Genomic DNA, 12,754 nt, shown 5'->3' on the forward strand with positions numbered 1-12,754 from the left:
GGGTAGTTTTCACTCTCAGCCGCCGTATCAAAGACGTGCCCTGGGCCGCACTCTCTGTGTTGGCCTCAAATAATAATAATAGGTGAGTGTTCGGTATTGTCAGGCGGATGATGCCCCAGAAAGGCGGCGGCCTGAGGACCTGCCGTGCCCAGGCCAGCTTTGGCTTCTGCTGGTGAGCTCGTGGTGAACTCTCGCCAAGCAAGCAGCTGGGAAGTCTGCAATCTCCCATTTCTGTCCTAGGTTGAGGGCGGATGAACAAAACGGGCCCAGGCTGCCTCACGCTTCTCACTAATATATTTGCAAATGAGAAGAGAATTGGCAAGCAGGGCTCCAATTTGCTCTGCCAATCATCCCGAATTTTCTCTCTGCGTTTCCTATCGAGACAGACAGACAGGTTTTAAATGGTTGAGCAACTTTCGGCTCAATAACGTGCAAAGTAAACTTACCAACCCCGAGGACAGGCAGCGATGCCCGGGAGCGTCTGTGCTTCACTGGAGGAGGCCCCCCAGCCGTTGGACTCACATCCGCGAGTCTGGACGACGACTCCCTGAGTAACACAGACGGAGGTGCACTCTCAGGGCCTGGATGCTGTGCGAGGCCACCCCTCCCCAGCGGACAGCCGAAGCCTCAACAGAGTACAATTCACTGAAATACCGGATTGCGGAAGCAGATGTCAGCTGTGTCTACCAGGAGGGGGTGACGGTGGGGGCGGGTGGGGCGCCCTTTGTGGCCCTGATCCCTGCACTCTTTCCCTCAGCCATCGGGTAGTGTTATTTGTGTAACCACAGACCCTTTGTGCAGCCTGCCTGTATGCCCTCGTTTGTAAAAACAGGATTCTAACGATGCATTGCTTGTGGACAGTCAAGAAAGATCACGGATTTTAGAACACTTGATAGAATTTGCTCCTTGCAAATACACAAATTATAGGTAAGTCACTGCGGTGGAAGGTGGCTGTATCGTGATCGCTGAATATGAGCCTAAGATCTGCGCGACCAGAGCCTCACCAGGGCGCTGACATTGGGAGACCGGCCAAGGAGAGAACGACGTGGGTCCCCGTCAGGCGTCAGAAACCAGTGTGAGGCCAGACCCGTCAGGGCTCAGAAGACACTATAACGGTACAGAGGGCGAGCCCAGGTTCCTATCAGTGAGCAACGGACATTGTAGATCATTCAATAAGTGGTATTGGTATTGGGACAATCACTTATTTATTTTGGGGAAAAAGATCCCAACTCATCGCCTTTGCAAAAATAATTTTCAGGCAAGGAACCGAATGTTACAAAAAATTCTAAAACTAATGACTGAAAATGAATGACAGGCTATTTCAGTTTTCTGGAGGTAGAAGTCCTCTCTCTCTCTCTCTCTCTCTCTCTCTCTCTTTTATGCTATGTTGTGATCTGAATTTTAATGATGGAGGAACCAAGCCTTGAGGAAGTTAAATTTTTTATTTTATTTTATTATTTTATTTCACTTCACTATTTTATTTTGTATTATTTTACTTTACTATTTTATTTTCCCTTACTTTAAATTATTTTACTATTTTATTATTTTTAATAAATAATATTTAATAAATAAATTTCCGGTATAGTTAATGGGCTGTGTTATATTAGTAGAAAGTCCTTCTTAAGCAAGACCCCCAAAAGAAATGAAAGACTGATAAATGACCACAAAAAATTTTGGGGTGCTTAAACCTTTCCCATTAGACTTTCACTGACTTACTATCAACACGCAGAAGAGGGCCCAAAGTCGTGACTGGTACCATGAGGCTGTGCCCGAGCCATCCCGGTGTCCGTGGTGACACACGTGGAGTGTCGGGCTCCTATGCAGGCCGCAAGAAACGCAGTCACCTGGCGGGGGTGGTGGTACTGCGCAGCTGCCAGTGTCGGCGTGTGAGTCGCCGCCTTGACCTTCCCAGCGTGTCCCCGCCTGGGCACTGCCACCATGCCAGTCTCCGTCAGTTGCAGGGAGGGAGGCGGACGCTCGCTTGTTTGAAGCCGAGGTTTGTTGCACAGCAACACGTACGGGAATCACCCCTTCCCCGCGGCCGCGCAGAACCAGAGCGGTGGCTCGTTTCTGGGACCCTGTCTCCGGTCCTCGTGGCTGAGCTCCCACCGATGCCACAGAATGAGGCACCTGAACACCATTTCCTGTCTTCCGTGCAGAGTTCTTACACATATTACTTCTATTCCTTTTGCATTTCCTGAACACAAAATTATCTCGTCTAAATAAGTGAGTTTTATTTCTTACTTTCCCACCCTCCTGGTTGCTCTTATAGACCAGGCCAGGCTTGCGGGGACCGTATTGAATGGAAGGGACAATAACAAATATCTTCATCATATTCCCAGTCTCCGAGGGAACGTTTTCATATTTCACCATGATGTATGATATCTGGGTTAATATTTTTCTTTTATTTCCGTTGAGGTACATACCTTCCATCAGATTATGGACATCCCCTTTCATTTCTAGTTTGCTAAGACTTTTTAAACCATAAATTTTTTGAATTTATTAAATCCTTTTCTTTGCATTTTTGATATAATCCTATGTCTTTTTTTCCTTCATTCTCTTAATTTTTTAAAAATGTTTATTTATTTTTGAGAGAGACAGAGACAGAGCATGAGCGGGGGAAGGATAGAGAGAGAGAGGGAGACACAGAATCTGAAACAGGCTCTAGGCTCTGAGCTGTAAGCACAGAACCTGATGCAGGACTCAGGAACAGTGAGATCATGACCTGAGCCTAAGTCAGATGCTTAACCGACTGAGCTCCCGTGTGCCATTCCTTCATTCAGCCTATTGCTGAAACATTGATTGATTTTCAAATGTTAGGTCAATCTGGAGTTCCCGCTGTAAACCAAATTTGGTTGCTCTGTATTTTTCTTTTTTTATATCATTGGATTCAATTTGCCTTTTTTTCCCTTCTATTTTTTGGGGGAGTTTGGCCTGTAATTTTCTCTTTTGTAGTATCCTATTTTGCAACAATTTTGCTGGCCTCATAAATCAGGTTGGGAAGCTTTCTTTTTCTATGGAAGGGTTATGTTACCATTTAGTGTTTAAATGTTTGCTGGAATCCCCCAGTAAAGTCACCAGGGCCTGGAGCTTTCCTTGCAGGAATTTTTAAAATTATAAATGCAATTTCTTTATTAGATATACTGCACAAGCTAGAAATGACTCTTTGTGATATCTGACATGATGAAAACAACACTATCTGAGTGCTGTAAAACTAAATAGGGATATTGCTGTTTTCTTAAAAGATATGTTGAGAGGTAAAAATTTGGAAACAACTTAAATTTACAGGATGTAGAATGATCCCAATATGTATTTGTTAAATCAAGTGATTTCAAGAGCAGTGTGTATAGTTTGAATCTACATACAGCACATGAATTAAAAAAAAAAGAAATAAGATTTATTTTCTAAACTTGCAGTATCTGTGTGAACACATGTAAAAATGTGTCATGACTCACAGCAAACATGCGAGGGTGACCTCAGTGGAGGAACGAACCAGCACGGCAGGCTGTGTGATGGTAGCTCTTCTTCTAGGTAAGGAAACAAATTTGTATGTAACTTGTACAACAGACAGCTTGCTGTGGGCATCGAGGATGGACATCCCTGCAGCTGAGCTGTGGTCTAGGGCAGCGGGCAACCCCGTGACCCTGCCTCCCAGGACCAGGGTCTTCCCTCTGTTGGGCGGGGCTCCTGCCCCCGTCATCCCCCTTCCCCGCCCCCGCCAGCCCAGGCTGACCGGGTCCCTGTGGCCAGAAGGCGGTGTAAGGGGTATCGTGCCACCGGGACCAAATCTGCAAGGACACCGGTTCACTTCAGGCACAAAACCTGCCTGAAAACAGGACACCATTCAGTTCGCTTAAACCCCACAGGCAAGCTGCCCTCTAGCAGCGGGGGGCCGTGGTGAGCTCTCTTGTTTTTGAAAGATTTTCACTCATTTTAGTTCTTTGCCCTTGTGTTAGAAAAGAATCCTTCTGGGTCGGCAATAATGTTTCTCTTTTCCACTTTGCGAATCTGCCCACGGGCCTGAGGTGCAAGCCTTTGGGATCCTGAGCCCCCAGGAGATGAAAAGGCCGTGTCCGCAACCCTAGGGGGTTTGGAAAGGGAATCTGAACTTCTGCTCCAAAAGGTACTATTAAATTTAAAACTTGGCAGAAAATTAGCCACTCTGTAAATGAATATAACCAATAATAATAATAACGTGGCAGCGTAGAGCCAAGCCACATGGGGAAGAGGGCACGGCGCCTGTGTCTTGGGGCGTTCCTTAGGATGGGACAAAGTTCATCTCAAAAGCACACGTTGCACTGTGTGCTTCTGCAAAGCAGGGAGCGCCCTGATGAGTGGCGGGAAATAGGGAGCTCACACGACAGGGTCCTGCTGTCTGGAGTCCGAGGAGCCCGGCGGGTGTGTGTGGGGGGACCAGCTGTCTTGGGGACTCTGGTCTGATGCGCTGGGGAGGCGGCTGGGGAGGACCAGTGCCTACTTTGCAGCACGGCGCCTGTCCGGAGGCTGGTGGCGGCCACAGCTGGCGACTCGGTGGGACTCGGGCCCCTCAGCCTGTGTCTGTGAGTCGGCGACTGGAGGAGAGAAATCCACTGTTCACTCCAGGGGTGGGGACTTTGTGGGAGCACGTGAGAGGGACGGAGCACAAGGTCACCTCTGCAGACTCACCGCGCTGTCACTCTTCCTCGGGTCCACGAGGGACAACCAGCGTCTGGCTCCTGCTGAGATAACCTGGCTGTCACCTGTCAAGGCAGCGCTGCGGAATCCGGCCAGGAATCTGTTTCAGATCAGGTGTAAAAGGATCACATAGAAATTATTGTAACGTTTCTACCCTCTGATGAAAGTGCATCTGGTGTGTTTCCTCCTGGAGCAGCACCGACGGCCCCGGGGCCCTGGGCAGCCGGGGTCCCCGGACCCACACACCTGTCTTGGGATCGCACCACTGCCAACCTGCTGGCCTTCACCGTCACACGTGGAGAGTGAAACCTCCATCGCGGCTGGGGCGCACAGCCCATGTCGTTTCTCCCCCGAGCGAGCGGCTGGCACGGGTCAGAAGCAGAGAAAGAGCAGCCCCGTGTCAGCCGGCCCTGTGCTGCGCCCGCGCCCGGCGAGGTGGGTGCCCTGTACTCCTTTCCACGCCCGGCGCATGCGGCCCTGTGGCGAGACGGGAGAAATCTACTGGGCACTTAGGTCATGGAGAAGGGGGGTGTGTGTGTGCATATGATTCGGGGCCAAATTATTTAGTGCAAAGTATTAAAGTGTAGGGGTTTAGGGACAGAGAAATAAAGAGAAGCGAAGCAATGGTAATCATGTAAAAAAAAAAGTAGTTGTTCATTTGTTTTATTTATTTCCTCTGAGTTTTATTGAGAAATAGCTGACACGAAGTAGGGGATGCAGCCACCACGGTGTGATTTACGTGTACTGTGTAGTGACCAGAACAGAGCCAGCTAACACCATCCCCTCCTACACATACGGTAAACAAAACAAAACAAAACAAAAAAACAAAATAGGAAAAAAAGGAAACCAATTCCCTTGTAATGAGAACTCAGGATTTACGCCCCTAACAAATCTCCTTCACCCAGCACAGCGGCATGAGCCACGGTCCTCAGGCTGTGCCGCACATCAGTACTGATCGTTTGTCTTGTGCTGAAGTTCATGTCTTTGTGTTTCAGATCCCATACGCAGGTGAGATCACACAGTGTTTTCTCCCTGTGTCTGACTTATCTACTTAGCATCATGGCCTCTGGGCCCATCCAGGTCGTCACAGATGGTAAGGTTTCTGTGTTGTTTTGGTTTGGTGGCCCACTCATCCGTCCGTGGGCACTTAGGTTGTTTCCATGGCTTTGCTGTTGTCAATAGTGCTGCTCTGAACACAGGGGCGGGGGGCGCGGATATTTTTTTGACTCAGTATTTTTGTTTCCTTTGGGTAAATACCCAAGAGTGCGATTACTGGATCGTAGGGTAGCTCCATTCTAAACTTTTCCAGGAACCTCCCTACTGATTCCTCAGCGGCTGCGCAAGAGGGTCCCCCTTTCTCCACACCTGCGCCCACACCTGTCGTTTATGCTGTTGATTTTAGTCCCTCTGACAAGTGTGAGGTGGTATCTCATCGTGGTTTTGATCTGCATCCCTGATGATGAGCGGTGTTGAGCATCTCTTCATGTGTCTGTCGGCATCTTAATCCCTTATAAGGTACATAGTTTGCAAATATTTTTTCCCATTCCATAGATTGTCTTTTTACTTAGCTGTTATTTTGTTTGATGTAGTCCCACTCGTTTGTTGTTGATTTTGTTGCCTCTGCTATAGGTGTCGCATCCAAACATCCCCGCCAAGAGTCTCACCGAGGAGATGTATTCCTGTTCTCTTCTGGCAGTTTTAGGGTCTCCGGTCTTTACTTTGAGTTAATTTTTTGTGACTGCATTAAGATATGGGCCCAGTTTCATTGTTTTCTGCGTGAATATCCAGTTCTCCCAGCGCCATTTATTGAAAAGACTATCTTTCCAGGGGCACCGGGCAGCCTGGGCAGCTGAGCGTCCGACTTCAGCTCAGGTTGTGATCTCACAATGCATGAGTTCGAGCCCCACGTCAGGTTCTGTGGTGTCAGCCTAGAGCCTGCTTTGGATCCTCTCCCTCTCTCTCTGCCCCTTCCTCATCGTGCATGCTTTCTCTCTCAAAAGTAAACATTTAAAAATAATAAAGAAAAGGCTATCTTTCCTCCACGGAGTATTTTTGGCTCCCTCGTGAAACATCAGTTGACTGTAAAAAACAGCTAACTTAAAAACATTTTTCTTAATGTTTTTTATTTATTTCTGAGAGAGAGAGACAGTGTGAGCAGGGGAGGGTGAGAGAGAGAGGGAGACACAGAACCGAAGCAGCTCCAGGCTCTGAGCTGTCAGCACAGAGCCCGATGTGGGGCTCAAACCCACGAACCGTGAGATCATGACCTGAGCCGAAGTCGGACGCTTAACCGACTGAGCCACCCAGGCGCCCCAAAACATCTAACTTTTTAATAGAGCCATTAGCTGTACCCCTTAGGGTTAGATTCAGATGCGTGTAGCAGAAAACCTTTGTAAGAGAGACATAAAATGCATCAAGTAAAATACAAAAATCGCATAATTTAAGTCTGGAGCTGGCTCTCGGGAGTGGGGTTGTTATGTCTCCCTCCCCTGCTATTAGGGTCCTGGCCTTTCTGGTCTGCTCTGAATTCCCTCCTGGGTGCAGAACGGCAGTTACAGCTGGGGCACCGCGTCCACATTCCATCCGCGGATTAGGCTCCTTAGACGGCGCCCCCGCAGCCCCGTCCCACAGCTTTTTACCGCGCGCCCCGTCCTCACTGCAGGCGCCGGGGAAGATGGCATCCCAGAAGCCCCTCTCTGCCCCGGCCCGTAGAAGTGTGTGCCTCCCAGGAAGAGGAGGCGGATCCAGGGAGGCGCGGGCACCTGCATGAGCCAGCTCCTGACCGGCGTGAGATGCGAGCCCCCCCCCCGGTCTGTTCCGTCCGCCGGGCCTCCCCTTCCTCGGTGCCCACCCCATTTCCCTGTCCTTCTAGACCCCTCTTGGACGGGCCCCGCAGGAGAACCAGGGCCCGCGGCTGTGTTCCATGCTTCCACTCGTGGCCTGTTCGCCTGCACGGTCCGCCGGCCGCCCAGCCAGGCTCTCGTGTGCCCTGCTGTGTCCCGTGCTGACGGCAGCACCAGCTGGGGCTCCACGGGACCTGGGGGTGGGGGTGCACCGGGCAGACGGGGCAGCTGCGCCCCCTGAGCTCAGCATGGCGAGGCTTGCCATGCCTGTCACCTGGGTGCAGGCAGAGGGGACAGCGGGCCCGGGAGGCTCCTGGGACAAGCCTCTGTGGGCAAATAATTACTTCACCAAAGTCCTTTTTCTGGGTTTTGCTTTGTTTTGTCTAAACACTGTAATTCAGCCAGTCCACCTCTTTACTCATCACCGTCCCACCGGGGTAATGACCATCATTAGCTTTCACAGAAGGATAGTTTTCTGCTCAGATTATTTTAATTGGAAGGAGATGACAAGGCTGTATGTCTGCAGTCAGGTGGGGCAGCGGGAACGAGGCCAGCACGGCGACGAGCCACGAGACCCTTGCAGAAGCGGGAGCCCTGGGAAGCCAGGGGTGAGGCCGCGGCCAGGGCAGGAACGTGCACGCTAGTCTCTTTCGAGAAGAACGATTGTATTTCTCAGAATGCTGTTAAGTGCGGAAAAGCAAAAATTCATCCCGATGTCATTGCCTCGAACTCACAACCGCGCATCTGGTAAACACTTCAGAGATTCCTCCAGACGGCTTTTCTCATGGGTACGAACCATTGTGCAAAAATAAGATCAATGAGGGGCGCCTGGGTGGCTTAGTCGGTTAAGCGTCCGACTTTCGCTTAGGTCATGATCTCGCGGTTCGTGGGTTTGGGCCCCGCGTGGGGCTCTGTGCTGACTGCCAGCTCAGAGCCTGGAGCCTGTTTCAGATTCTATGTCTCCCTCTCTCTCTGACCCTCCCCTGCTCACACCGTTTCTCTCTCTCTCTCTCCTAGAAATAAAAAAAATAAAATAAATAAGATCAATGATTTTTAAAATACATCACCAGAGGCACCTGGGGAGCTCAGTCAGTTAAGTATCCAACTTCAGCTCGGGTCATGATCTCACGGTTCGTGGGTTCGAGCCCCGCGTCGGGCTCTGTGCTGACAGCTCGGAGCCTGGAGCTGCTTCAGATTCTGTGTCTCCCTCTCTCTCTGCCCCTCCCCTGCTTACACTCTATGTGTCTCTCTCTCAAAAATAAATAAACATTAAAAAGATTTTAAAAATACATTAATTAATGGATTTTGTATTACTTGGAATTGACCAAAAGAAATGAAAAGAAAGGAAATATAAGTTAAGATATATGTTTTTTTAAATATGTGAAATTAGTTCTTAAAAACCCAAAGGATCAAAGGAATGAAGCTAAAAGATTGGGGTTATGGTCGACTTTCATTTTTTTAAAAATAATGTTTAGTTATTTTTGAGAGGGAGAGAGAGAGTGTGTGAACAGGTGAGGATAGAGAGAGACACAGAATCTGAAACTGGCTCCAGGCTCCGAGCTGTCAGCACAGAGCCTGATGAGGGGCTTGAACTCACAGACCACGAGATCATGACCTGAGCTGAAGTCAGATGCTTAACCGGCTGAGCCACCCAGGCGCCCCTCAACTTTCATTTTTAAATTAAAACCTTCAGCGTTATAACGTGAAAACCCTATTGATTCCCCTTTGCATCCTGACCTGTCCCCCAGCCTCTGCTCCCAGCCGCCACCAGCAGCGTCTGTCGGTTACACCACGTTTGCAGACTTGATTTCTTACCGTCTACACTTCGTTCTGCACCCGTCATGGCCCCGGTCTTCCGTTCTGGTCCTTTCTGCCTTCAGGGAGGTTCAGCGGCTTTTCACCCCAGCTTTTCACCAGTAAGTTTTAAAGAAATATTGATTTAGCTGCTGTGTGGCTCCATGTCTGACATCCCGCATCGTTTTCAAGAAGGTTCTACCAGCCCCGTTCTGTGGCGGAGCAGCCCCACAGGTGGGCGTGATTCTCGGGGAGCCCGTCCTGAGGGGCTGCTTCCAGAACGTCTTCTGGCCGGCAATGCTGCTGAGTCTGAGGCCGGCCTGCTTCCCCTCGGTAGCTGATGCAGACGCCTACCCTCCCGCCTGGACACTCAGACGAGGTGTCTCTGGTCCCTGAAATTAGTAAGGTCACCAGGGTAAGTCTCCGTGACCGACGGTTGTGACCAGTGCTTCCTGGAACAGGGAAAGCATCCTTTCAATCTACAGCCATGGCTTTTTCTCACTTCTGGAAACCTTCCCATGATATGTACGTATTCTTGTGTGTCATTCTTGTTTCTGATACACCGATTGCCCTCTGGCTCGTCTCCACGTCTAGTTAAGTTGAGCCGCACGGAACTGCCACTTTCGACTTTTTAAACCTGCAAACACGGCGTTTACTCATTCCAACCGAACACGCTGTCATGATGTTGCTCTCGCGTTCATTCTCCTCGCGGGAGCGTCTCAGCTTGGCTGCGGCCTCCTTCCCGCGCAGCCCGGCGTCAGCTCTGGCTGGCTGGTCCCCAAGGTTTCGGATGTGGCCGTCCCTTCTCCCGTGTGACTTCTTGGCCTCATCTGTTTCCACGTCTCTGCAACGTTTCATTTTATTCTGTTGTCTCATTTCATCCTCGAATTCTGTTCTCTGTGATTTCTTATTCTCTTTATTTTTAGCTACATTTCAAATAGCTTATTATAAAAACTTTTTTTTCCTGTTTCTTGGAATATGTATTTTTATTGTTTTATTTTTGAGACAGAGACAGAGTATGAGCAGAGGAGGGGCAGAGAGAGAGGGAGACACAGAATCTGAAACAGGCTCCAGGCTCCGAGCTGTCAGCACAGAGCCCGACGCGGGGCTGGAACCCACGAACTGAGAGATCACGACCTGAGCCGAAGTCGGACGCTTAACCGACTGAGCCCCCCAGGCGCCCCTTGGGTATGTTTTAAGGGTGGCTTTGACACCCGTACTTTGCATGGAATTTCCCTCTCCCTGCTGCTGCGGCTGCTGTTTCTTCTCTACGGCTGGGACGGGCTGAACTGTTCCCATGACTCCCTTCTCCCTCCCTCCCTCCCTTCCTCCTGCTCGGAAGTGTGTCTAAGACATGCCTGAGCCCCCCGAGTCCACTGCCCCCTGCGCCCCCTTCCGTGCCCCAGTGTCCCCGCACCGATCTCCCACTTGCTCTTCTTTGCCCAGTGGTTGCTTCACGGTGACAACTACCGGGCCACTTTATTTAAGTCGGGGGCTCCCGCAGGCTGGGGCCAGGGTGGTGGTGCACGGGCTCCAAGTGCAGGAGCCAAGTGACTCCCAGAATCGCAGCCCTCCTGAGCCCCCCGCCCCCCCCCGGCCTCACCGATGTGTCACAGCCGCACCGCACACCTTGTGCGTGAGTCACAATCCTTGTCTGTCTCTTGCTGGAGCGTAAACCCCATGACAGGAGGGGCTCGGTCTGTTGCTCACCGGGACACGGGCACACACTGGTTTGTCCGTGTGAACACACGTGGGCACGGATGCAGGTACCCGGTCCTACTGGAGACGGCGAGTTACACCGGAGGCAGGCTCCGACCCCAAGTCTGCGGTGCCCTGTGGCCCAGCCTCTGGCCTCTCAGGCTGGGGGGAAACTAGGTCCCCCGGCTGTGGTGGGCGTGGCCTTTGCACGGGGATGATCCTGGTGCTGAAGATCAAGTGTGCTCTCAGCCTCCCCCCTGCGCGCAGGAAGGGGCGACCCGGCTGGGAGATAAGGACACAGGGAGGCTCATACATAGCAAGTTACAGCAGCGTCCGCTCGCCAGCCCGCCCGCGCGGTCACCCGCCCTGTCCACTATCGCCGTCTGCTCTGTGCCACAGCCTCCCCCAAGTGCCAGCAGTAACCATGAACCACCCGCTCAGCGAACTGGCTCGTGATGTTAGCCCCGCTTCGCTCTCCTGCCTTCTTCTGAACTTGCTCAGCACACTGTCGGGGAGCCCCGGGGCGCCCCCTCCCCCGGAACTTGCTGAGCTGACTATGTCAGGAGCCCCAGGGGCGCCCCCCGCAGCTGCAGTGAAAGATTTAAGGTTGAAAGTATAAACGACCTTTAGTGTTGCCTCTCTCGTTGGGAGACTTGGGGACCACGGCCTGGTGCGCACCCTGAACTTTGCTCGCTGTGACTTGTGTGTGTCTCATGGATTTTCCCAGTGTGCAGTGATGATTGCGTAAGTGCAGAGCCACACCCCAGGCCCTGAAACCTGTCAGCGCGCTTACATTTACAGCCAACTTCCTAGAATTCTCCTTTCTTTCCTCAGTCTGATGCCAAGCTCCAAATGGTGAAGACTTTATTTCCTCAATGTCCCTTTCACAGCTTTTCCTAGGAATGCAGGGAAACAGCCTCCCTTTCCCTGCGGGCCAGCTGCATGCCTCACGTGTGGTGCGAAATTCCCAGTCTGTGAGGGAAGCCCAACCTTAGAAGCACCTGGTGCAAAGGCCCTGGGGCAGGGTCCCTGCAGGGAAGCAGGTGGAAGGGTGGAGGGTGTGGGTGGGATGGCCGGGAGGGGGTTGTCAGTGTGTGAGAAGCCTGCACTGGAGAAGCTTCGAGGAACATTTTCGTTGTTCCAGCTGGACAGGCAGAACCTAAGAGAAGGTTCTGGAACACTGCAAGGAGGCCATTGTTCTTGTTCTTGCACAAAAACCCTGCCAGTGGGAGGGCCAACGGGGATATGTCAAGTTTGCTGTGGGTTCCCTGTGCCCCCGGGAACGGCCTCCTGAGCCACCTGCTCTCCCAGGCACGGCCTTCCCACGAGCTGCGGAGCTGGCCGTCCAGCTTCGTTCTGAGGGCCTCCTGGCCACGTTGTGGCATAACTTATGGCTGGTTCAGAGTTTCTCTCCCTTTTTTTTTTTTTTTTTAATATTTTTATTTATTTCTAGGAGAGAGAGAGAGACAGCGTGAGCAGGGGAGGGTCAGAGAGAGAGGGAGTCACAGACTGAAACAGGCTCCAGGCTCTGAGGTGGCAGTCAGCACAGAGCCCGACGAGGGGCTCGAACCCACGAACCGCGAGATCATGACCTAAGCGAAAGTCGGACGCTTAACCGACTAAGCCACCCAGGCGCCCCAAGAGTTTCTCTCCCTTTAATCCACAGGACACACCCCTTTTGAAAATAAAGCATGTTCTGTGTAAAACCGTAGCGATTCCTGGTTCCCAGCTCCTCCCATCCGGCT

The 12,754-nt window shown here is 51.3% G+C and overlaps 1 protein-coding gene across 1 annotated transcript in view; it reads right to left on the minus strand.

Moving 5' to 3' along the window:
* Nucleotides 1-12,754, minus strand: part of LOC120248690 (collagen alpha-1(I) chain-like) — a 36,129-nt gene that overhangs the window by 11,757 nt on the left and 11,618 nt on the right. The window lies entirely within an intron of this gene.

The sequence above is a fragment of the Hyaena hyaena genome, unplaced genomic scaffold (genome assembly GCF_003009895.1).
Source record: "Hyaena hyaena isolate Hyena2069 unplaced genomic scaffold, ASM300989v1 scaffold_603, whole genome shotgun sequence".
In the NCBI taxonomy this organism is placed as follows: Eukaryota; Metazoa; Chordata; class Mammalia; order Carnivora; family Hyaenidae; genus Hyaena; species Hyaena hyaena.